Source organism: Dipodomys merriami, unplaced genomic scaffold, assembly GCF_024711535.1.
Source record: "Dipodomys merriami isolate MVZ:Mamm:240054 unplaced genomic scaffold, mDipMer1.0.p SCAF_1514, whole genome shotgun sequence".
In the NCBI taxonomy this organism is placed as follows: domain Eukaryota; kingdom Metazoa; phylum Chordata; class Mammalia; order Rodentia; family Heteromyidae; genus Dipodomys; species Dipodomys merriami.
In genome coordinates, this window is record NW_027202843.1 from 96,617 (window position 1) to 119,822 (window position 23,206).

At 39.6% G+C, this 23,206-nt stretch overlaps 1 long non-coding RNA gene across 1 annotated transcript; it reads left to right on the forward strand.

Moving 5' to 3' along the window:
- The first annotated feature begins 19,125 nt into the window (after positions 1-19,125).
- LOC138827219 (uncharacterized) lies at positions 19,126-22,630 on the forward strand. The gene is made up of 3 exons (XR_011372015.1): positions 19,126-19,207; positions 21,208-21,280; positions 22,560-22,630. It is a non-coding gene; the product is annotated as an uncharacterized lncRNA (long non-coding RNA).
- The last annotated feature ends 576 nt before the right edge of the window (positions 22,631-23,206 follow it).

The window sequence follows — 23,206 nt, forward strand, 5'->3', positions numbered from 1 at the left end:
TAAGATTCAGTAGTCCTCCAGAAAATCAGAGGATTTTAACCACTGTCCTAGTGGTTTCAGATAGAAATGCCACGAGAACAACAAGAGAAATCTCATGGATTCCTTAGCAACAGTCTTTGAGGTCTAAGAGCTAGAGTGTCAATGCTGGCAGGCTGTGATTGGTCCACTATTTCTCTGACCTCACTGGACCAGACTCTGATTGGTCCATTTCTTCTATGACATCACTATGCCTGGTTGTGATTGCTCCATTGTGTGAGGTCATGAAAGATATATAGGAAGCCACTGTGCTCCAACCTATATCAGTTAACAGAGCCTGGAGCTCTTGCTTGATGACCCGCTGCACTGAATCAAAGTTAAATGATTTTTTGTTAGTGGGGACGGGCTGTTATTTGGATTTAGTTATTTCTTTTTACTCTTTCTGGGTTTTCCTTTACTTTATTTAATTTATTTAGGTAGACTTGCTACCTGCCATTGTAGCAGAACGATGGAAGTACAGAAAGAATCACTCTCAAGCCCCTTGAAGGAGGAGATCATCAAACAATACCAGAAGAAAGAGCTCTTTGACACAGGTACCTATGGAAAAGTGAAGCTGACCCATTCCCACCTCACAGACAAGGACGTGGCATTTAAAATACTCTGGAAGCGAGAGTCCTCATCATTGGATAAAGAAAATGTGGACATTTTTAAGAAGGTATGGCACAAACACAACGGCAGGTTGTACCAGGTAAAGGAGAAGGAAGAGAATGTGTATCTCATCATGGAACTGGCCACTAGGGGATACTTCCTGTGGTGGATCTGAAAATTCTGCTGCCTATATGAGGATGAAACCAGGAGGCTTGTCACACATGTAAGTGCTGTTCACTACTTACAACAAAACAAAATCATACACGAAGACCTTAACTCCAACAATATTCTTTTGGACACCAAAGACAATATCAAGGTCAATGGATTTGGTCTGAGCATCTGGCTCACCAGGGGCAGTTGCTAATAAATGTATGTGGTGCTGTGCTATTCCATCCCCCTGAAATGTTCTTGGAAGAAATGATGGCCTGGTGCAGATGTCTGTAATCCTGTAATCCTAGGTATTTAGGAGACCGAGATCTGAGGATCATGGTTCAAAGCCAGACCAGGCTGGCTCTACCCTCTGAGCAGACTCAAACTGATACCAAAGACTAATTTGAATAGGAAATGGCAGAGGATAGAGGTGGCTACCAAAATAGCTACCATTCTTCTCAGAACAAGCTGCTAAATGTGGGCCCAGATGAATAAGTTTATAAAATGAGGTGTGCATAAATTATAACTCATCCACAAAAGGCTGCAATTAATATATGTCTGTCATGGATGGACACTAATCAATTTATGTAAAATATATTGACTAAAGAATTTCTTAAGGTAAATAGGCAAGATTAAAAGTTTCTGGGGCTGGGCGAGGGTGGCTCACACCTGTAATCCCAAATACTCAGGAGGCTGAGATCTGAGGATCACAGTTGAAAGCCAGCCCGGGCAGGAAATTCTGTGAGACTATTATCTCCAATAAAACACTAGAAAACCGGAAGTGGTCCTGTAGCTCCAGCGGTAGAGAACTCGCCTTGAGCTGAAGAGCACAGAGACAGTGCCCAATTCAAAGGTCAAGCCCCATGACCGACCAAAAACCAAACAAAACAAAAGTTTCTGGTGCAGGTCATTGTGTGGATTCCATCAGTATTGAAAGGAAAGTTCACAAGCAGAGGTAATGGTTAAAAAGTAGTGTGCATATAATTAATGTCACTGAATTATATACCTAGCAAACATGAGGCCCTGTGTTCAATCCCCTGAACTTCCAAAAAAATGCTAAATCTTCCTTCTGTTACCTACATTAAGTGGTAGGTGCTCTTCTACTGTTATGATAGTATTGCTCAGAGGTTCTCTGGTGGATGTTTTTTCATGCTTTTACCCATAATCCATTATTTAAATATTGATGTTGAGCTTTAAAATGTAATTTGTGTATTAAAAAAAAGAGCAAAGCCTGTATTTCTAACTCAAGAGTCTAAAGCAGGAAGATCCCTATTCAATCAAGGCTGCATAGAGAGGTCCTACATAAATCCCCATGCTAGTGCTGAAACTAGAGGGACAATTGTTTATAAGCAATTACAAGTGAGAGATACGTTTCTGATCATATTAGATTTTGGTCATGAAAGTTTGGATTTAATATTTACATGAATTTTAAAATTTTTCTTTTTCCCCTTACTCTCAGTATGTCATTTTGAAACATTGTAGTATGTTCTTGTTTGCTGAACTTAAAAAAAAAGTTTTCCTTTGTGTCATATTAAACATGATATTTTCTGTATTACAATTTATTATTTATTTTTGAAATTTTTATGTTTTTTTCTCCATCTAGGGACTGGCCACTGTCTCAGAGATTTTGCTCAGTTCTGCCAATTGAGCCACAGCTCAACTTCCAGCTGCTTTCTTTTTGAAGAGTCTCATGCAAACCCCAATACTACTAAGGAGGCTGAAATCTGAGGGTCTTGGTTTGAAGCCATTCTGAACAGCAAAGTCTGAGGGTTTTTTAAATTGTTATTTTGCCATTGGTTGTGGGCCTGAAAACTAGGCTTTGGCGCTGTCCAACAGCATTCCAGCTTAAAGTTAATGCTCCATCAATTTTGCTGCAGCAACATTTTCGGCTTTTCCTGCTTATTCTGAAGAATCAAACCCAGGTCCTCATGCATGCAAGGCTAGCACCCTACCACTGAGCCAACTTCCCAGATGAAGTCTGAGATTCTTATCTCCAATTAATCACCAAAAAGCTGGCGATTGTCCTATTCTAGACTTGAGTAAAACAGGGCAAGTTCAACACCTAGTACTGGAAATTACATACACAAGTCTCATGGACTTTCCTGTTAATAATGGCTTTGAAATGCAGCCTAGGTAGCTAGAATCTACAGGCATGAGCAACCAGCCTCTGACATTTTAATATTTTTACTCAGCTGTTTCTTGCCTTCAACCTCAATGCTTTTTAATTGCGGTCAGTAGACCTGATCTCTGGGCCTTATTGCTGTTTCTTAACTATTTTTAAGGAGCGTGGAGTTGAACCCTCGGCCTGAGTACTGTCTTTGAACTCTTCAGCTTAAGGCGAATGCTCTACTATTTCAGCCACAGCAGCACTTCAGGTTTTCTGGTGATTAATTGGAGATAAGACCTCATTAACTTTCCTTCCCAGGTTGGTTTTGAACCATGATTTTCATATCTCAAACTCCTGAATATCTAGGATTATAGGCTAGAGTCTCAGCACCCTTGTGTTTATTAGCTTTTTGAATCAAGGATTATGTTTTACAATTCAACCATAGCTCCACTTCTAGCTTTTTGCTGGCTTATTGAACGTAAGATTTTAATGTACTTTTCTGGGTCGTCTGACTTCAAACCATGATCCTCAGACTTCAGCTTCCTGAAGTGCTCCAATTATACACATGAACCACAAACCGAAAAAACATTTGAATACATATCTTAGGGTTCATTTCCCTAACATCACCTTATCTGACCTTTTCTGCTTGACTCAGTACACCATGGAATTCTATGCCTCCATCAGAAAGAATGGCATTGCCCCATTTGTTAGGAAATGGAAAGACTTGAAAAACAATTATATTCAGTGAAGTAAGCCAGGCCTAAAGAAAAATAGGTCACATGGATTCCTGGAATTTCTTGACTGGGTTTGCCTTTACACTCGATCTTATATTTTAGCTTCTTGCTTTTCTAGAATTACAGACATGAGCCAACAGTCCAAGGTTCTCTACTTCCAATCATTTATTTCTCTTATTGTGATCCTGAGGCTGGATCTCTGAGCCAGGGCACTGTTTATCATAGGTTTTTTTCCTCAGGGCTGGTACTTTCCAAATACAACCACATCCTCATTTCTGGATTTTTTTGCTGATTAGTTGGAGACTTAGGCACTTCCCTGCCCAGGTTGGCTACGAACAACAACCTTTAGATTTCAGCCTTCTGAATCACTAGGACTAAACACATCAAGCAAAAATTCAGGGATAATTTTTAAACTTTAATTGGATTTTCTCCCACCTTTTTTTTCTTTTTTGTTCCTAGCCTTGAGGCTTGAAATCAGGGCTTGGGCACTGTTCTTGAGCTTCTTTTACTGAAGTTGAGGACTCTATTACTTGAGCTACAGTGCCGTTTCCAGGCTTTTCTATTTATGAGGTACTGAGGAAACAGACCCAGGAATTCAAACATGCTAGGCAAGCACGCTATCACTAAGCTATATTCTCTGCCATACTTACACCTTTTTATTTGTATTTTTATTTCCTTGTATATGCTGGTCCTGGGTCCACAAATCAGCCCAGGTGCTATCCCCGAGGTGTTTACTCAAGACTAGCAAATTAACAAATGAGCCACCGCACAACTTGTGGCTATTTGTTGATATTGTTAGGTTTTAAATAGCTACTTAGAGTTGAATATATGAATTCTCCTATCTGGTCTGGCTTTCAACTGTGATCCTCAGATTTGAGCCTCCTGAGTAGCTACCATCACAGGTGTGTGCCCACTACGCTTGGCTCATTTTAAACTCTAAAATTGACTCTTTCTTCTCCCACCCTCCTCCACATTTATTTTATTCTTTGTATGTATGTTGGCCCTGAAGTTAATATCAAGGTCTGGGTGCTGTTTCAGAAATTATTTTCTCATTTCTGCCATTGGAGCCACAGCTCAATCGCCAGGTTTTATTTGTCTTCCTTTTGGAGATTAGTCTCATGTAAAGCCCAGCAAGACTCAGGAGGCTGAAATCTGAGTATCATAGTTTGAAGCCAGCCTGAGCAGGAAAGTTCATGAGATTGTTTTCATCAACTGCCAAGATGCTGGGAGTGGTAGAGCTCATACATAAATTCAACCCCTAGGTTGACAAACAGAAAAAACAAAGCCCCATGCCTTTCCTGTTTGGACTGACCTTTAAATACTATCTTCAAACTTCAGCCTCCTGAAAACTAAAATTATAAGCATGAACCACCAGCGCCAGGCTTATTTTTTAAATCTCAAATGGTCATTTCTTCTCTTCTTTCAGTTTTGTTTTTGGTCGACTTTGGGCTGAATTCTGGACCAGGAAACTACTTCCAGCGTTTCACCGAATTTCAGTACTTTACAACTACTATCACACCTTCATTTCCAGCTTTTGCTGGGTAGTTGAAGATAAGAATTTCAATCACTTTCCTAGCCAGGCTGGCTTTGAGTTGTGATCCTCATATTTCAACTTCTTCAGTATACACAAATAAACCAACAACCCATGGCTCATTTTGAAATGATAATTTTCTCTCTCTCTCATCTTTCATAATTTGTGCTCTTTTTTCTTTTTTTTGTATGTTTTTGTGCTGGGACCTCAGCACCAGGGCCTGTGTGCTGTACCAGAGCTTTCTATTTAAGACTAGGAATATACCACATGAAACAGAGCACAGCTAGTGTCATATTTTTGGTGACAAATGAGACATAAGGGTCTCATGGATTCTCCTACCTGGGCTTGCCCTCAATGGTGATCCTCAGATTTCATCCTCCTGAGTAGCTGATAGAACATTGGTGAGCTACGAATGCTTGATTTATTGAAACGTCTGTTATTGGATCTTCCTTCTGCACTTATAGCCTCTCTTTCTTTAATCCTCCTGTGATTGTCCTGGGGCATGAACTCAGGGTCTGGTTGCTGTCCCAGAAACTGATTGCCCAATTCTGCCACTTGAGCCATAACTCAATTCCCAGGCTTTTTTTCTTTTTGACAATTAATTGGAGAAAAGAATCTGAAGAAATCGTACATGAATCAAGCCAGGCTGAGAAGGAAAGTCGATGAGACCATGACCTCCAATTAACCACTGCAAATATTGGAGTGGTAGAGCTCTGTCCTTGAACAAACCAGCACAAGTTCAAGGAGGCACACACAAGCTTCAAGATGGCACACAGATGCACACATACACAGAACGTCTCATGGATTTTCTTGCATGCATTAACTTTAAATCGTGGATCCTCAGATTTCAGTCTCTCTTCATCCGCTCTCCTTTGTATTGATTTTGTTATTTGTAATTTTTAGTCGTCCTGCAGCTTGACCTCTGGCTCTGGGGACTTTTTCTTAGCTATTTAACTGAAGGGTGTTGCTTTACCACCTCAGCTCCAGCTCAGGGCTTTGTGTTAGGTAGCTGGGATAAGCATCTCAAGCACGTTCTTACCCAGGCTTACTTGATACCACAATCCTCAGATGTCAGGCTCTTGTGTAGTTAGGATTATACACAGGACCAACAACCGTTGTGTCATTTTAAAACGTTAATATGTGCTTGCCACTTCCTTCTTTTGTTTACTTTTTATTTTTTGCATTTGTGTGTGCTGATCCTGGGTCGACAAATTGGGTCTCATATTCTGTCCTAGAAGATTTTTTTCAAGCATATCCTCTATTACATGAGATGATCATAATTATTTGGCACTTTTTTGGAGGGTTGATTAATTAGAGACAAAAGTCATGGACTCTCCTGCCTAGGCTGGCCATGAACCATCATCCTCAGATTTCAGGTTCTTGAATCGCTAGTAAAACATGTATGAGCCACTGATGCTTGATTGATTTAAGCCTTTGTCACTCGCTCTTCCTTGGTTACTTCGACTCCTCTTTATTTCTTCTGTGTATGTCCTGGGGCTTGAACTCAGGGTCTGCATGCAGTTCCAGAAAATATTTTCCCAGTTCTGCCACTTAAGCCACTGCTCAAATTCCAGCTAAATAAAGTAGCTGAAATCTGAGGACAATGTTTCAAAGCCAGTCTGGGCAGGAAAGTCGATGACACTCTTATCTCCAATTCACCACACAAAAGCTGAGAATGCTAGGGCACTAGGCAAAGGATACTACAGAAACACACACATCACAAATAGAAACACACACACACACACACACACACACACACACACACACACACACACACACAAACATTCACACATACACACACATATACACACAAAATCTCCTGAACTTTGCTTTTTGGGTTGGCCTTTAAACTTGATCCGAAGATTTTTGTAGCCAGGGATCAACTACAGCCATTATCAACAAACCCCAGACTTATATTTAAATTTACAATTGGTCTTTTTTCACTCTCCTACAATTTTTTAGCACTAAGAATTGAACTCTGGGTCAGCAGTTTTTAAATTAGCTTTTGCACCAAATACAGTGCTTTACATCTACTATCATATCTGCACATCCAGCTTTTGGTTGGGTAGTTGGGGTTAACAGTTTCATATACTTTACTGCCCAGTCTAGCTTTGAACCTAGAATGGATAGGAATACACACATGAACCAAAAATCATGGCTCATTTTTAAACCATAATTTTCTCTTTTTCCCATCCTTTTTTAATTCATGGTATATTTTTGTTTTTTTGTTTGTTTTGAAATGTATGTCTAGGACTTCAAATCAGGGCCTAGGTTTTGTCCCAAAGTTTCTATTTGAGACTAGCACTCAACCAAATGAGCCGAAGTACAAATTATAGCTTATTTTTTTGGTGCCAAATTAGATATATGAGTCTCATGGACTCTCCTGCCTGGGCTGACCATGAACCGTGAATCTTAGATTTAATCCTCCTGAGTCCCTCGTACAACATGTGTGAGAAACCAATGTTTGGTTCATTTCAACCTCTGTCACTGACTCTTCCTTTTGTACTTCTATCCTCTTTTTATTTCTTCTGAGTTTGTCCTCCAGCTTGAACTCAGCGTCTGGGTGCTGTCCCAGAAATTTTCCCACTTCTGCCAGTTGAACCACAGCTAAACTCCAGGATTTTTTTTTCTGTTTCGGTGTTTAATTAGAAATGAATATAATGTAGAGCCAGACCAGATTTATGAGGCTGAAATCTGAGAATCAAAATTTGGCAGCCTGGGCAGCAAAGTACATGGTATCTCCAATTATAACCACTAAAAAGCTGAGATTAGTAGAGCTTTGAACAAAACAGTACAAGTTCAAGCAACAGGACTCACACAGACATACTTACACACACACAAATCTTACGGACTTTCCTACTCGGTCTGGCCTTTAAATAATATCCACACAGTTTAGCCTCCTGAGTAACTAGAATTACAGTTATGAGCCACCAGTGATGGGCTGATTGACTCATTGCAGCCTCAGTTATTGGTTCTTCTTTCTCTTCTAGTCTTCTTTGAGTGTATTCATTTCATTTTTTGTGAGTGTGCTGGTGCTGGAGCCAGAACTCATGCAAGACCTGGCTTGTTTCAGGAGGCTGAAATCAGACCTTCATGCTTCAAAGCCAGGCTGAACAGGAAAGTCTAAAATCTTTACCTCCAATTAACTGCCAAAAATCTGGGAGTACTACAGTTCTTGCCCCAGGATGGCCCACAAACAACTGTCTTCTGGACTTTCCTGCTTGGGTTGGCCTTTACACTGGATACCCATATTTCTGCCTCCTGGAGTTCTAGAATTACAGGCATGAGTCACCAGCTCCAGGTTCTCTTCTTATTTACATTTTTGTGATCCTGAAGCTAGATCTCTGAGCCAGGGCACTGTTTCATAGCTTTCTCACTCAAGCCTGGTGCTTTACAACTCCATCACAGATTCACTACTGTTTTCTTGTTTATTTGTTTTGCTTGTGATTTCAAGATGAGAGACGATAGCCCTCAGATTTAATCTATCTTAGTATTTAGGATTACACACAAAAGGAAATGGCACTGTAGCTAAAGTGGTAGAGCACTATCCTTGAACTGAAGAGCTGAGGGACAGCCTTCAGGCCCAGAGTTCAAGCCTTACAACCGACCAAAAAAGAGGATTACACACAAAAACCAAAAACTCATGACTCATTTTGAAAATTTAATTGGATTTTCTTATACATTTTTTAATTTCTACTTTTTATTTCCATATATATTTTGGGCTAGGAACTATAAATCAGAGCCTAGGTATTGTCCCAGTTTCTATTTTTTTTTTTGCCTGTCATGGAGTCTGAACTCTGGGCCTGGGTGCTGTCCCTCAGTTCTTCAGCTTGAGGCTAGAGCCATACCACTTGTGTTACTGCGCCACTTCTGGCTTTTTCTGCTTATGTGTTGGTGAGGAATTGAACCCAGGGCTTCTTGCATGCAAAGCAAGTACTCTCCCACTGAGTCACCTTCCCAGCCCCATCCCCGTATATTTTTAATACTAGCCACAGCACATTTGGAGCTTTTAAAAAAACTGTAGTTGGCTAATTAGAGTTGAGTACATGGACACCCCTGCCTTGGCTGGCCTTGAACACTGATCCTCAGATGTGAGACCCTTGAGTAAGTACAGTAACAAGTATAAGCTCACTCAGTTTTGCTCATTTTAAACTCTGAAATCGGCTCCCATTTTCTTCTTCCACCTTTCTTTTCATTTATTTATTTTATTCTTGTGTGTGCTGGTCCTGGAGCTTGATCTCAAGGTGTAGGTGCTGTCCAGAAATCATTGTCTTATTTCTGTCATTGGAACCACAGCTCAACACCAGGTGGTTTTTTTTTTCCTCTTTTCGGTGGTTCATTGGAGATAAGAGTCTCATGTAAAGCACAGAATGTCTCAAGAAGCTGAAATCTGATTATCAGTTTGAAGTCAGCCTGCACAGGAAATTCCATGAGACTCTTTACCTCCAATTAGCTGATAGTGATCCCACCAATTAGCTGAGAGTAATAGAACACCAGCCTTGAGTAAAGTAGAACAAATTCAACCCCCATGACTGGCACACACAGCAAAATGTCCCATGTAATTTCCTGCATGGGCTTGCCTTTAATTGTTATTTTCTGATGAGTTCTGGGAAGATGGCAGAGGAGAAGCTGGAGACTAAACAAGCTCTCGCATAGAAAGCAATTTTAGTGTTCCAATGAATAGTCGTAAGCCAGAGAATTACACCAAGTGTGCCATCACAGGACAGAGAGTTAGGCCAGAGAGGGAAAATCCAGGCAAGGAGACAGATAAGAGCACTTGCTAGTTGCCACGGATGCGGCGGCAGCGGTGGCAGCCAGAGCCGCCATACCTGCAACACAGAGAGTCTGGGACTTAGGCACCAGACGCGGCAAGCGAGCAGTTTCTACTCAACACCAGCAAGAACTGACAAGAGGCACACATCTTCATCCTGAAATTCACAGACCAAAGATGACCCAGGAACCAAGACTCTGGCTTGAGTAGAAGCCTGACATCCTCACGCCTTCTCAGGGAGCAGAGGAAGGAAGGCCAACACTCCCCTCTGATTACTGGAGATCTCCATCTTCGATACTGACAAAGCCTGGCTGTGCAGCTAGCTCCAACTCAGGCCTTGGAAGAAAACAAGAGTCATTTAGCAGGTCACAGGAACTTAACCTGACCTGCTAGGCTCAGCTCCTCCTTGGGAAAAGTCATCCAGTTTGGGCCCCCCGCCCCAGGAGTGTCTTTCTTCACTGGGTAAACAGAGCCAGAGGCTGCCCCTCCCTACAGTAGCCTTGACAATGAATTGAAATTCAGTAAACATAAAACCTGAGAATGGCTCCAGGATGGGCTCTGTGAGTCTCACAAGCTATCTCCTCAGGGGAAAGCTACTGTTGGCTAAAAGGCCTCAATTCTACCCAGAATCTATCCTCATCACAGCATCTCCAAACTAGAGGAAACAGTCATCTCCCTCTTTTGTGAAACTCAAAGTAGATCTCTGTCCTATTGAACTAGCCTGGGAGGAAGATCACAAAATCCTTGGTAAAGCAGAGCATTTTTCTGCCTGCTCAAACAAATTTACTTAAGAAACTATCCAAGCCACAGGAAAATCAAACATCACAAGCAGGCCAGATACTCCAACAAGCGACAGGTTATGGACACAAGGGAGATACAGGATCATCCCATCCCCTCAAGAAAATCAAAGATCTCTTTTCTTATAACTTTTATAATTTTTTTCTAAACATTTTTTTAATTTTTAATTTTTAACTAAAAATTTTTGTTTTCTATTAACTTTTTTTTCTTGCTCTTATAATTTTTATTTTGGGGTTATATGTGTGTATTTTTTTCTGTTTTTCTTTTAAAATAAATGTGCTGTGTTTACCTCTAGAGACCATTTAATCCTTTTTTTTCTTTCCTTCTCCTTCTTTTCACGTTTTCTTCTCTTTCATTCTTTGCATGACTTAATTACTTTTCTCATCCTCATATATACCCGTAGTTGATTATTTGACTTTAGCCCCATTGTGTACACACTTAATCCAGAAATTTATTACTTAATTTAAAACTACTTAGACTTAACTTCCTTAATAGCAGTACTGCCTCTTAATACCTATATAATATTTTAAGGATTTTTATTTTTAAGTTTTCCACATCTCCGTTCTATCCCTCCTGTTCTCTTATTCTATCCACGTTCTTCTCCAAATATTATGTTTTCAAATTTGCATGATTTTTAAGTGTTATACTTCTTAATTTTTAATGTTTGTTTTTCTATTTTTTCTTGCCTTTTTTTCTTTCAGTTTCTTCTTTTTTCTCTGACTACTATCATTTAATCCTAGCGATTTCCTGCTTTGAATTTAGTATTTATGTAAGTTAACTCTCCCACTGCATTTTCACATCCCTTTATGCCTATTTTTACCCACATCTCTCACTAAACCTAATAATTTCTGTCTGCCAAATTCTTCTTTGCGGTTCGTAGCCCATTAATACTTAGTTGTTTGATATTGAATAGATATATCTATTGAACTATATTGTATCTGTAGACTTTTGACTGTGCAACTACACACTTTGGTTGATGCTTGCCTTAAAATAGTGTGCAAGCACAAAACTGGTTTATTTTCATCCCAAATGGGCAGAGCAATCTGGAAAAATCAAGAAAAATGGCAAGGCCAGGTATATCAACTCCCACTCATAATAATCCGGGGACAAATCAGATGGCAAATAATCCATAAGAGAGTTCTCAAAAACCTCTACAAATACTACTGGTAAACTAGGTAAATGAAAAGAATGGAAACCTGCAAAGGGCTCTGTATGAGCATGATAGGGAGAGAGAGGAGGCAAAATAAAGAATATCATGAGTGTGAGGAAGCTACTCAAAGATTGATACAGGAATTGCGAGAGTAGCTTGAGCACACTTAAAGAGAAATAAAGGAATTGTGTGAACAGGCTGGGATCAGTCAAAGAGAAAGTCATGAATGGCATGAGAGGCTGAAAACACTCAAAGAGAACTACAGGAACTGTGTGAATGTGAAGAAGCTAATAAAAGAGTAATAGAGGAATTGAGAGAGTGTGATGAGAATACAGAAAGATCACTAAAGGCATTCAAGGAATTCATGAACAGAGAGCTCAAACAAGTCAGGGAGACCACAAAAGGGAATGCTGAACGGAACCCAACAGAAGGAATATGCGTCCAAGGAAACCATAACCAATCAACTAAGTGATTTGAGAACACCACTGAACACCAAATTAAGAAAGTAAACAAGTCCATACAAGATCAAAAACAAAACTCCAACAAAGATTCTGAAGCCATCAAAGCCGAGCAACTAGAAGGAAAAGAAATAAAAAACAAAGTTGAAAGACTTGATAGTAGGTTAGACCATGCTGAAGATCGAATTTCAGGGATTGAAGATAGCCTAGATATTATAGGGAAAGAACATACAACCATCCAAGACAAATCCAAGAAATATGATAGAGCTATTAAACATTTGGAAGACAACATCAGAAGGCCTAATCTGAGGCTAATGGGTGTAGAGGAGCACCTAGAGACAGAAGTTAATGGTCTAGTAAATTTGTTTAACAGGATCCTAGCAGAGAACTTCCCAAATACCCAAAACGATAAGTCTATTCAGATACAAGAGACTTTTAGAACAACAAATAGACCAGATCAGGATAGGACATGCCACAGTCACATTATAATCCACACAGAGTCAATTCAGACCGAGGAAAAGTTCCTTAAAGCTGTCAAGGAGAAAAGATCAATTACCTATAAAGTGAAACCAATTAGAATCACCTGAGATTTCTCAGCAGAGACAACTAATGCTAGAAGAGCCTGAAATGATCTATGCTATGCCCTAAAGACAACTATCAAACAAGAATACTGTAACCAGATAAACTATCATTCATAACCGAAGGTCAAATAAAAACATTCCGTAGCAAAGAAAAATTGAAACAATACATCTCCACCAAACCAGATCTACGAAAAATTCTTAAAAATGTGCTACACATAGAAAACCAACTAGATCACAATAAAGGCCAAGCAACCGCACCCAAACAGAATCCAAAAACCATAGGAAGAACCAAGTAACCACAGCCATCAAGAATGTGGATAAAATGGCAGCAACTCCCAAATACTTCAGTCCTAAATCTCAACATTAACAGACTTAACTCTCCAATTAAATGACATAGACTGTCTACTTGGAGCAAAAAGCAACATCCTTCTATCTGCTCCTTTCAGGAGTCACATCTTGCCCGTAAAAAAAAACACATTTTCAATGTGAAAGGTTGAAACAAACTCTGCCAAGCAAATGGCCCTCATAACCAGGCATGGGTTGCAATCCTAATATTAGATAAAATAGACTTCAAATTAAAATTAGTGAGAAAAAATTAAAAGGTCGTTACATACTAATTAAGGGATCTCTCCTTCAGCAGGATATTACAATTCTAAATATCTATTCACCATACAACGGAGCACCCAAATTTCTCCAAGAAAAACTACATTCCCTCAAATCAGACATAGATCCAAAGACGCAGGCCGAAATTTTCTTAATAGAGACCCAGACACACAACAAATCTAAGAAGGTTTGGACAAATGGGATTCCATGAAATTGCATAGTTTCTGCATGGCAAAGGACATAGCTAGCAAGATCAATAGAAAGCCAATGGATTGGGAGAAGGTCTTCACTAGCCATACAACAGACAAGGGTCTCTTATCTGAAATATATCTGCAACTCAAAAAAAAAATAAACTCCCCAACAACAAACCTTCAAAGAAAAAACTTCCCAATAAATAAGTGAGCTAAAGACTTAAAGAGAAACTTCCCTGAAGAGGAAAGAAGGATGGCCAATAGACACATGAAGAAATGCTCAACCTCTGTAGCCATAAAAGAAATGCAAATCAAAACAGCATTGAGATACCACCTCACCCCAGTTAGAATGGCTATAATCAAGAACGCTAATAACAACAGAAGCAGTATGGAGTTTCCTCAAACGACTCCACATAAAGCTCCCCTATGACCCAGAAATCCCACTTTTGTTCATTTACCCAAAGGATCACAAACAAGACCATACTAAAACTACCAGCACAACTATGTTTATTGCAGCCTTATTTATCATAGCTAAGATATGGAATCCACCCAGATGCCCCTCAGCAGATGAATGGATCAAGAAAATGTGGTATATACACACAATGGAATTCTATGCCTCCATCAGAAAGAATGACATTGCCCCATTTGTTTGGAAATGCAAAGACTTGGGAAAAATTGTATTAAGTAAAGTCTAGGCCCAAAGAAACATAGGTCTCATGGTTTCCCCTATTTGTAATAACTAGTATATATCTGAGTCAAGCAGAAAAGGTCAGATAAGTTGATATTAGGGAAATGAACCCTAAGATATTTATTGAAATGTTTTTTTCTTTCATGCAATTTTTTCTAACACATTTATAAGATTATTTCTTTGTTGCTTTGTATGTGCCTCCCCCACTGTGTAACACCTGCTTTCACTGTATTTGAGGTTGTTATCATTTGTGGAGGGGAAGGGAAAAAACAAATCGTTCAAATAGTCATATAGGTGGACTCATTGCAACGAGACATACATTATGTCAAAATCGAACTTTACAAATTTGGTGGGGTGGGGAGGAGGGTTGGGTGGTAGGACGGGGAAAGGATGAGATGGGAAGGGGAAACAAAGAAGGAGGCTACAATGCTTTATGAGAAATGTACTCATTGTCTTGCCCATGTAATTGTAACCCGTCTCTACAGTATTTTCACAATTAAAAAAAGTGCTCTATTTAGGAAAATGTTCCATGTAGTGGTGAGAAAAAAGTGAATTCTGAGGCTGCTGGGCGAAATATTCAGTAGTTGTCTGTTAAATCTAGTTGATTTAGGCAGTTCTTTAGATCTGCAGTTTCTCTGTTGAGTTTTTGTCTACTTAATCTTAGTGTGGAAAGTGGTCTGTTAAAGGCCCCAACAATTCTTTGTTTTTAATTTTTATTTTATTTATTTTTTTATTTATTTTTGTGAACACACTGTACAGAGGGGTTACAATTACATGGACAGGATAATGCATGCATTTCTTAACAAGCATTGCAGCCTCTTCCTTTGTTTACCCTTCACATCCCTTCCCAGCCTCCCCCCCACCCCCTATCCAATCCTCCCTCCTCCCCTCCCCCCCCAGGCACCACTTGTCTTTGGATCAATTTGAGATTTTGGGAAAAATAGTGTTTGTTGGATACATTTCGGTGATCCATAATTTGTCGAATAATATTTATTATTGTAATACCCTCCTGAAAGAAAGAATTATCCCTTAATTCGTATGTAGTGTTCTTCTTTATCTCTTCTCACGAATTTTTATTTGAAGTCTATTTTATCTGATATTAGGATTGCAACTCCCACCTGTTTATGGGGACCGTTTGCTTGGTAGATTTTGTTCCAGCCTTTAACACTGAAAATGTTTTTGTTTTTTTGGGCAAAATTTGACTCTTGAAGGCAGCAGATAGAAAGATGTTGCTTTTTAATCCAACTAGACAGTCTATGTCGCTTAATTGGAGAGTTAAGTCCGTTAATGTTGAGAGAAAGGACTAAGAAGTGTTTGCTAGTTTCTGCAATTTTATCCACCTTCTTGGGGGCTGCAGCAACTTGGTTCTTCCTATGGTTTTTGGATTCTCAGTTTGGGTGTTGTTTCTTTGCCTTTATTGTCATCTTGTAGGTTCTGTCTGTGTAGGACATCTTTAAGTATCTTTTGTAGGACCGGTTTGGTGGAGATATATTTTTTCAGTTTTTCTTTGCTATGGAAGGTTTTTATTTCACCTTTGGTTATGAAGGAGAATTTAGCTGTTTACAGTATTCTTGGTTCATATTTTGTCTTTAGGTCATGGCATGCATCTTTCCAGTCTCTTCTTGCTTTAATTTTCTCTGCTGAAAAAATGAAGTTATTCTAATTTGTTTCCCTTCATAGATGATTGATCTTTTCTCCTTGACAGCTTTAAGGATCTTTTCCTTGTTCTGAATTGATCTTGTGAATATTATAATATGACAGTGGGATGTCCTGCTCTCTTCTGGTTTATTTGGGGTTCTAAAAGTTTCTAGTATCTGAATAGGCCTATCTTTTTGCATGTTTGGGAATTTCTTTGCTAGGATCCTGTTAAACAAATTTCCTAGACCATTTTCTTCTGTCTCTAGGTGCTCCTCTACACCCATTATTCTCAAATTATGCCTTCTGATGGTGTATTCCAATTGCTGAATATATCTAAAACTATTTCTGGATTTGTCTTGTATAGTTGTATATTCTTTCTCTATAATATCTAGGCTGTCTTCAGTCACCAAGATTCGATCTTCTGCATGGTCTAATCTACTGTCAAGACTTTCTTCTTTGTTTTTTATTCATTTTCCTCTAATTGTTTGTCTTTGATGACTTCAAATGCTTTGCTGAAGCTTTGTTTTAGATCTCGTATGAGCTTCTTTACTTCCTTAACTTGGTCTTCAGTGCTTATTTTCAAATCACTTAGTTGTTTGGTTATGGTTTCCTTATATTCCCATTCCTTCTGTCAGGTTCCATTCAGCATTCCCTTTGTGGTCTCCCCGAATTTTTTCAGGTGTCTGTTTAAGGATTCCATGAATGCCTCTATTGATCTTTGTTTATTCTCGTCCCTCCCTTGCAATTCCTGTATTACTCATTGATTAGATTCCTCATGTTCATGCAATTCCTGTAGTTCTCTTTGACTTTTCTCAGCCTGCTCACTCAATTCCTGACATTCTCTTTGTCTGTTTTCAGCCTGTTCATACAATTCCTGTATTTCTCTTTGAGTGTTCTCAGCCTGTTCATGCATTTCTGTATCAATCTTTGAGTAGCTTCCTCATGCTCATGAGATTACTGTATTGATCTTTGGTTTGCTTCCTCTCTCTCCCTATCATGTTCACACCGAGTCCTTTGAAGGTTTTATTCATGTTCATTCACCATGTTTTCCAGTAATATTTATAGAGCTTTTGGGGAACCCTCCTCTGGAATACACATTATCTGTTCTGTCACCTGGTTATCATGAGTGGGAGTTGAGATACCAGGACCTGCATTTTTCTTGTGTTTTTCTGGCTTGTTCTGCCCATTTGATATGAAGTGACACCAGTTTTCTGCTAGAATCCATTTTTCAAGGCATGCATCAACCAAAGTCCTGTAGTGGCCCAGGCAAAAGTACGCAGATATAATCTAGTTCAACAGATACAATCTATTCAACATCAAACAACTATGGATTAATGGGCTAACAACAGCAAGGATGAATTTGGCAAACCAGAAATTATTATATTTAGGGACAAATGTGAGGAAAAATAGGATTAGAAGAATGTGGAGAGGCAAAAGGAGAGTGAATTTAACCAAGTTCTAATCTCAAAGAGGGAAATGGATTGGACAGAATAGTAGGAGAGAGGATAAAACAGACAAGAAAAATGGGAAAAACGAATATTTAAGTTTAAGAAATGAATCTTAAAAATTATCTAAGTTTAAGGTGATATTGAGAGAAGAAAAGGATACGATGAGAGGAGGGGAGGGATAGAAAGGATACATGAAAAACTAAAAAATAAAGATTCTCAAAAATTATATAGGTATAAAGAGATAATACTGCTATTACAGAATTTAAGGTTAAGAAGTTTTGAATTGAGTAATACAATTCTTGATTAAGTGTGTATACAATGGGGGTAAGGTATTGAAAAATTAAAAATTGATGATTACCATTACTAACTTGCTAACTGCTGATTGTGCTTCTGTAAACTTGCTTACGCTAGCACTGACCCTTCCTTCCCAGAAATGAGTTAAGAAGTTTCAGAGACCAGATGCCGGCCCCAGAACAAGGTCAGTGGTCATAGATAAAGAACAGACAGTACGTGTTCCTCAGTTCCCATTTAGAAATACCCCAGACAGGACCTTGAGATAACGACCACCTGGCAAGACCCCACGCTAAGCCAAATGTCAACCAATCATAGACCTGTAACCATGTAAACCCCCCTTAAACCAACCATGAGCCAATTGTTTTACAAAGAGTGTTACAAAATTTCCCGCTTGGCAAAGTGATTGTTGGCGTATATGGTGACCTTTAAATGGACCAATCATGGGATACTTTGTGTTAAGCATTAATCTTGTGGGTTTTTGCCTTTAAAAAGGCTTGTAACCGCTGCTCGGGGCTCTCTGACTGACCGGGGCAGAGAGTCCATTTGCGCAAACGTCAAATAAACTCCTTTTGCTTATTGCATCTCCCAGCCTGGATTCTGAGTTTCTGGGGTGCCCTCCCATTGATGAAAGTATCCTAGGGGATTAGGGTCTTTTGTTTGATGCATTGGCCAGGAACCAGGTGCCCCCAAACCCCAGATTCCAGGACCGGCAAGAGGTAAGATAGAGCTCTTGTCTTGTGTGTTTGTCACTTTCGTTTTGCGTTCTGGGATCCAAATCTGTATTTGGACTAGGGGGAAAAGCAGACGTGCCCAGTACCCTAGTCCCGCCCTGGAGCCCTGCTCCAGGGTCCTCTGAATCTGTATTTGGGCCAGAGGGAAAAGCAGACGTGCCCAGTGCCCTGGTCCTGCCCTGGAGTGCTGCTCCAGGGTCGTCTCGAGGAAGGAAGAGATCCGAGTGTCTCTCTGTTCTCGGGAGTTAAGGCACGGCTGGCCACTCCCATCTGTAATTTCCTTCCTCATCTGTATTCACTTGGTTGCCGCGCGGCATCTGGTTCTGTCTGTCTCTGTTTAGTGTTAATCGTTTTTAATGTGTGTTTTGTATTCTCTATAGAGATGGGACAACAAGTGAGTCCCCTCCTAGGACACCCCGAGACCCTGTCCTAGTTCGTTTGAAAACAAAAACTGCTGGTTCTGTTTTTGTAACTTGCTTGTTTGTCAATTATGAAGCTGCCACTGACCACCTGCAAGTGGCCCCAGTTAGATCTCAGCCTTGGGCCTTGGTTCAGGGGGGTCTGAGCGTGGGGGAGAACCTGTCAGTCTGAGGGGACGGCTGCTAGGGGTTTTAGTTTTCCTTTGCCCCAAGATGACTGGGAATTCTCCTCTGCCTTGGAAGGCCCCTCAGTCAACGTCTGCAGGAATCTAAAAGAAAAATCCTCCGGAGGTGAGTAGGGGGTGTTGAGTCCCCTTGTAAGCGAATGGTGGTGAGATGTAGCCCCATTCACTGAGTCTTGATTTTGTCTTTGTGGCCACTTGTTTGTCTTGTTTACTTTAGTGTGTGTGTTTGTTTTATGTTTTCTGGGGTAGGGAAGTTCTGGGTGAGTGTGGCAGGCTCACTCAGCAGACTCTGGATTCAGCTTGCTGAGTGGGAGCAGCACAGGGTTCCGGTAGGAATGAACTTGGGCCCATTAGTCCCCAACTCAGCCTTCAGTTTTTGTCTATTTCTGTTTTAGAATTGGTACCAGTTTTAAATGTGGATCCTTGTTTTTTGTGTTTATCTGTATTTTTGTTATTTATTTATTTAAACATCTCTGGGAGAATAAAAGTTCCAGCTGGGCTAGTTTGGTTCCCTTCAAGCCTCAGGCTGCATTTTCTCCTTGTGGAGGCTGCCGGCAAGGAGGGTGTAGAAGGCTGTGTGCCTGGTTTGGACTTTTTCAGCTAGTCCTGACAATGTAACAATTTGTGAAGTGCTCTTGTCTAAAATTGGATTAAAAAAATCTGACTAGTTTAGTTTTAGGTGACCCCCTCCCCCAGCTCTCCTCCAACAGAAGGGATTCAAGAGACTAATTAGTGAATTGCCTTGCTAGACAAACAAGCTCTGGGAAAATAAAGCCCAACAAAGGTACCTAGTTTAAAAGAAATACTGTCTTAAATTTTTGTTTAAAAACTTTAAAAGGTGTACGTATGACTGATTTTGATTTTTTCGCGCTTTAAGATCTGTGTGAGTGTTTTTTGTGTGTCTGTGAACGTGTTCAAAGATAAGAATTGTCAGCATGCTGTAACAATTGGGTGAGTTTAAATTTAAAAGTTCAAAAGGTTATGAGGTTTGGACATTAACAAAAATGTTTAAAAATTTTTCACATTGTTTTAAATGGCTCTTTAAAGTTTCTTTAACTTGCAAATTAGAAAATCTGGTATTTTAAAAAACTAATGTTTTAAATGCATAAGACTGTTTATACTGTAATCAAGTTATCTGGCTTAACAAAAATGCATTGGCTTTTTGGGATCTAGTTCCCTTGGCTAAAATTTGGGGATAAATATTAAAAATTTAAATATAAAGGTTAGTTTAACACCATCAAAGATATTACTTTTTCTGTCTGTCTAAAAACTGTGTATTTAATTCGAAAACCAAGAGATAAGAAAAGGGGAAAAACTTAGAAGCCAACAGAAGACCTATCTTTAGGGGTGAGGGGTGAACAAGCAGAAGTTCAGTTCAGCTGGACATGCATGGTGGGACAATCCCTGGGAATAATCCACGCATGGTGAAAGAGGGCAAGCTGGCACAAACGCAGTTCATCTAAACCTAAAGAGTCAGATTGTGTGTGTGCCCATTCCATAGAAGTGGCTGAGTGGCCCATCTTTGTTCTCTCTTTTCCCTGCAGATAGACACTGAAAATATGATGGTTAAAATGAGTGATGTGATGATCTGATTAGTATTGCTAAAACTTCCCTTGCGTGTGTTAACATTAAAATTAGGAAGGCCTTAAAAAGAGGGTTAAAAAGTTATTTGTATAATGTGGCTTACTTTCAATTATGTTCTGCAATTAGGATGTTTTTAAAAGTTATAAAGGTGTTAAGTCTAGCTTTTTGGTTCAGTTATGATGATTGTTATTTTCGCATTAAGGAAAAATTGTCATTTGAGTTTAAAAATCTTAATGTGTATCTGTTATAAAACAAGCAGCCAAGAGGTAATGAGTGACACTTGGCCTCAAGATTTCAAGGGATCTTTTCAAAATGCAAATAAAAACTGAGGTATACAATATTAAAAAGAAGATTAAAGGAGACTTAAAAAATAGGAAATGGATTTTTGGATATAAAGTTTAAATGTAAAATTGTTCTTAACATTGGCCTCAATGTACACAAAGAAAAAAGATTAGTATTATCAAAATGATTGCTATTCTAGTTTGCTCTTATAGGGTTTTTTTTTTTTTTTTAATTTTCCAGCAAAGCCCAGAGCAAAGCACAGAGGATTCTTACAAGTTTGTTTGATGTAACTTTGACTCTTAATACGTTTCAGGTAAGAGCATGCTTAAAAGCTACTTCTATGTTGACAGCCTTGTTGCTTTTAATTGGAGTAAGGTGGCCTTTTATAAGACTCATTGATCTGCAAACTGGTTCAAAGCCAGCCCAGGCACAAAAAGGTCCCTGTGAGACTGTCACCTCTACTCAGCCAGCAGAGTGCTGAAAGAGCAAGCAGAGTTGCTTTGGGACTCATAGTGGCAGAGTACTAGCCTTGAACTGTACAGTTGAGGGACAGCACTCAGGCCCCGAGTTCAGGTCGAGCGACCAGCTAAAGGGAAATGCCAATGAGGCATTTATCCCAATGTGGAGAAGACACTCCTAGGACAAAAGCAATGGAGGAACATCTAGAGACAGTAAGCCACTGCTTGGATGGCAGAAATGTCAGATCCTAGAATCATTTCTGTGTGGCCCTTCAAAACTGGTCAGAGCCAGGAGGTCATGGGAGATAGTTTGTAAGCATGCCTAATGTTCATGACTACCTTGTAAGGGACAGGAACTTGCCAGTCCTCTGTGATAGTAAAAAATTAATGTTATAAAATGTGGGGGATAGTTTAAATCTCAACCCCTTTATGTGCCAAAAGCTCTAATTGGCAGCTCTAATTGAGCTGACACTAGTTACATGAAGTTCATCTGCTCAGGAAAAATTTTGTAAACCTGAGAGTGTATTTCTATTGATATCTGTCTAAAGGCCTGCAAAGATAACTTAGGCATTGTTGGGATCATTAGAGATCACATCCCTAAGCCATCTAGAAAGATGATTTTGCAAACCAGAATGCTAAACAAGCTACATTGCTGTAGCCGGAGAAAAGGTCTGTGCAGTTGACAAAAGTTAAATATTGTTCTTAATGACATCTAACCCTGATAGCCTCTTCGTAAAATAGGCTAAGGTTATAGGTTCCTGGCTAAGTAAGATCAATGCCCCTGAAGTCAGCTTGAAGAAGTTACAGAAGATGGAACTTCGCCCTTCTACCCCCATTTTAAGATCAAGGGTCCATAGTCAGTTTTGAAAAAATGAGGCAAAATAGATAAAATAATTTTTTTAAAAAAGGCATAAAGAATAGTGTTAATAGTTGTCGGTGTGCAAGGTGTGGAGACTGCATCTGTCAGAGATGGCTACAAGACTAAGCCTTCTGAGCCTTCTGTGTCTATTTACAAAAATATCTGGTTAATAAAAAAGTTGTGATTTTGGTAAATTGTCCTGGACTATTGTTTAAAGATCTTAAAAACTAGCAGGATCAAAGTCTGCCAAGCCTATGCAATGTATCCTTAACCAGTCTGTGTAGGAATTTACAGCCCAGCATGAGGTATGACAGTCCCTTGGAGCCACTGAGAGACCCTACTGCTGCTGCTGCTGCTGTTGCATACCCTAATGGGTAAAGTTCGACGACGTCCTGACAACCACCTGGAGAAACTCCTTCCTGATTCCATGACCTGAGTCTGCTTCCTGGTTGACTGCTGCTAAACCTAAGATCTTGTGGGACATTCTTTTGGGTGATATCCAGAAACCCTCTCTTCCCACAGTGGATATTGGGGACAAGGATATCACTGGCTTGCTTGCCTTAGGTACTTCAGTGCATAGTGACTGGAAATCCACTCTATGGTCACAGCCTAGTTTGGCTCTGGTATGGTAATAACCTGAGTGTGTTATCAATGGAAGTAATACTCTTAGCCTTAAAATCTAGCAAGCTTCTCCAGCCCAGTGGTACCTTGAGGTTGTTCTGAGATAACTTGGTTTCACAAGCCACAGGAAAAATTGGGAAGTTTTAAACTGTAGCCACAAAGAAGCTCAAGGAATTGTAACAAAGAGGAGGGTAGTAAAGAGAGTTTTGAGAAAGGAATTGGGGAAAAAATGTCCTCTTTGGAGAAGAAAGGATTTAAAAAGTAAGGATTGTCTTTAAGACAAACCTCAGAAAGTTCAAGT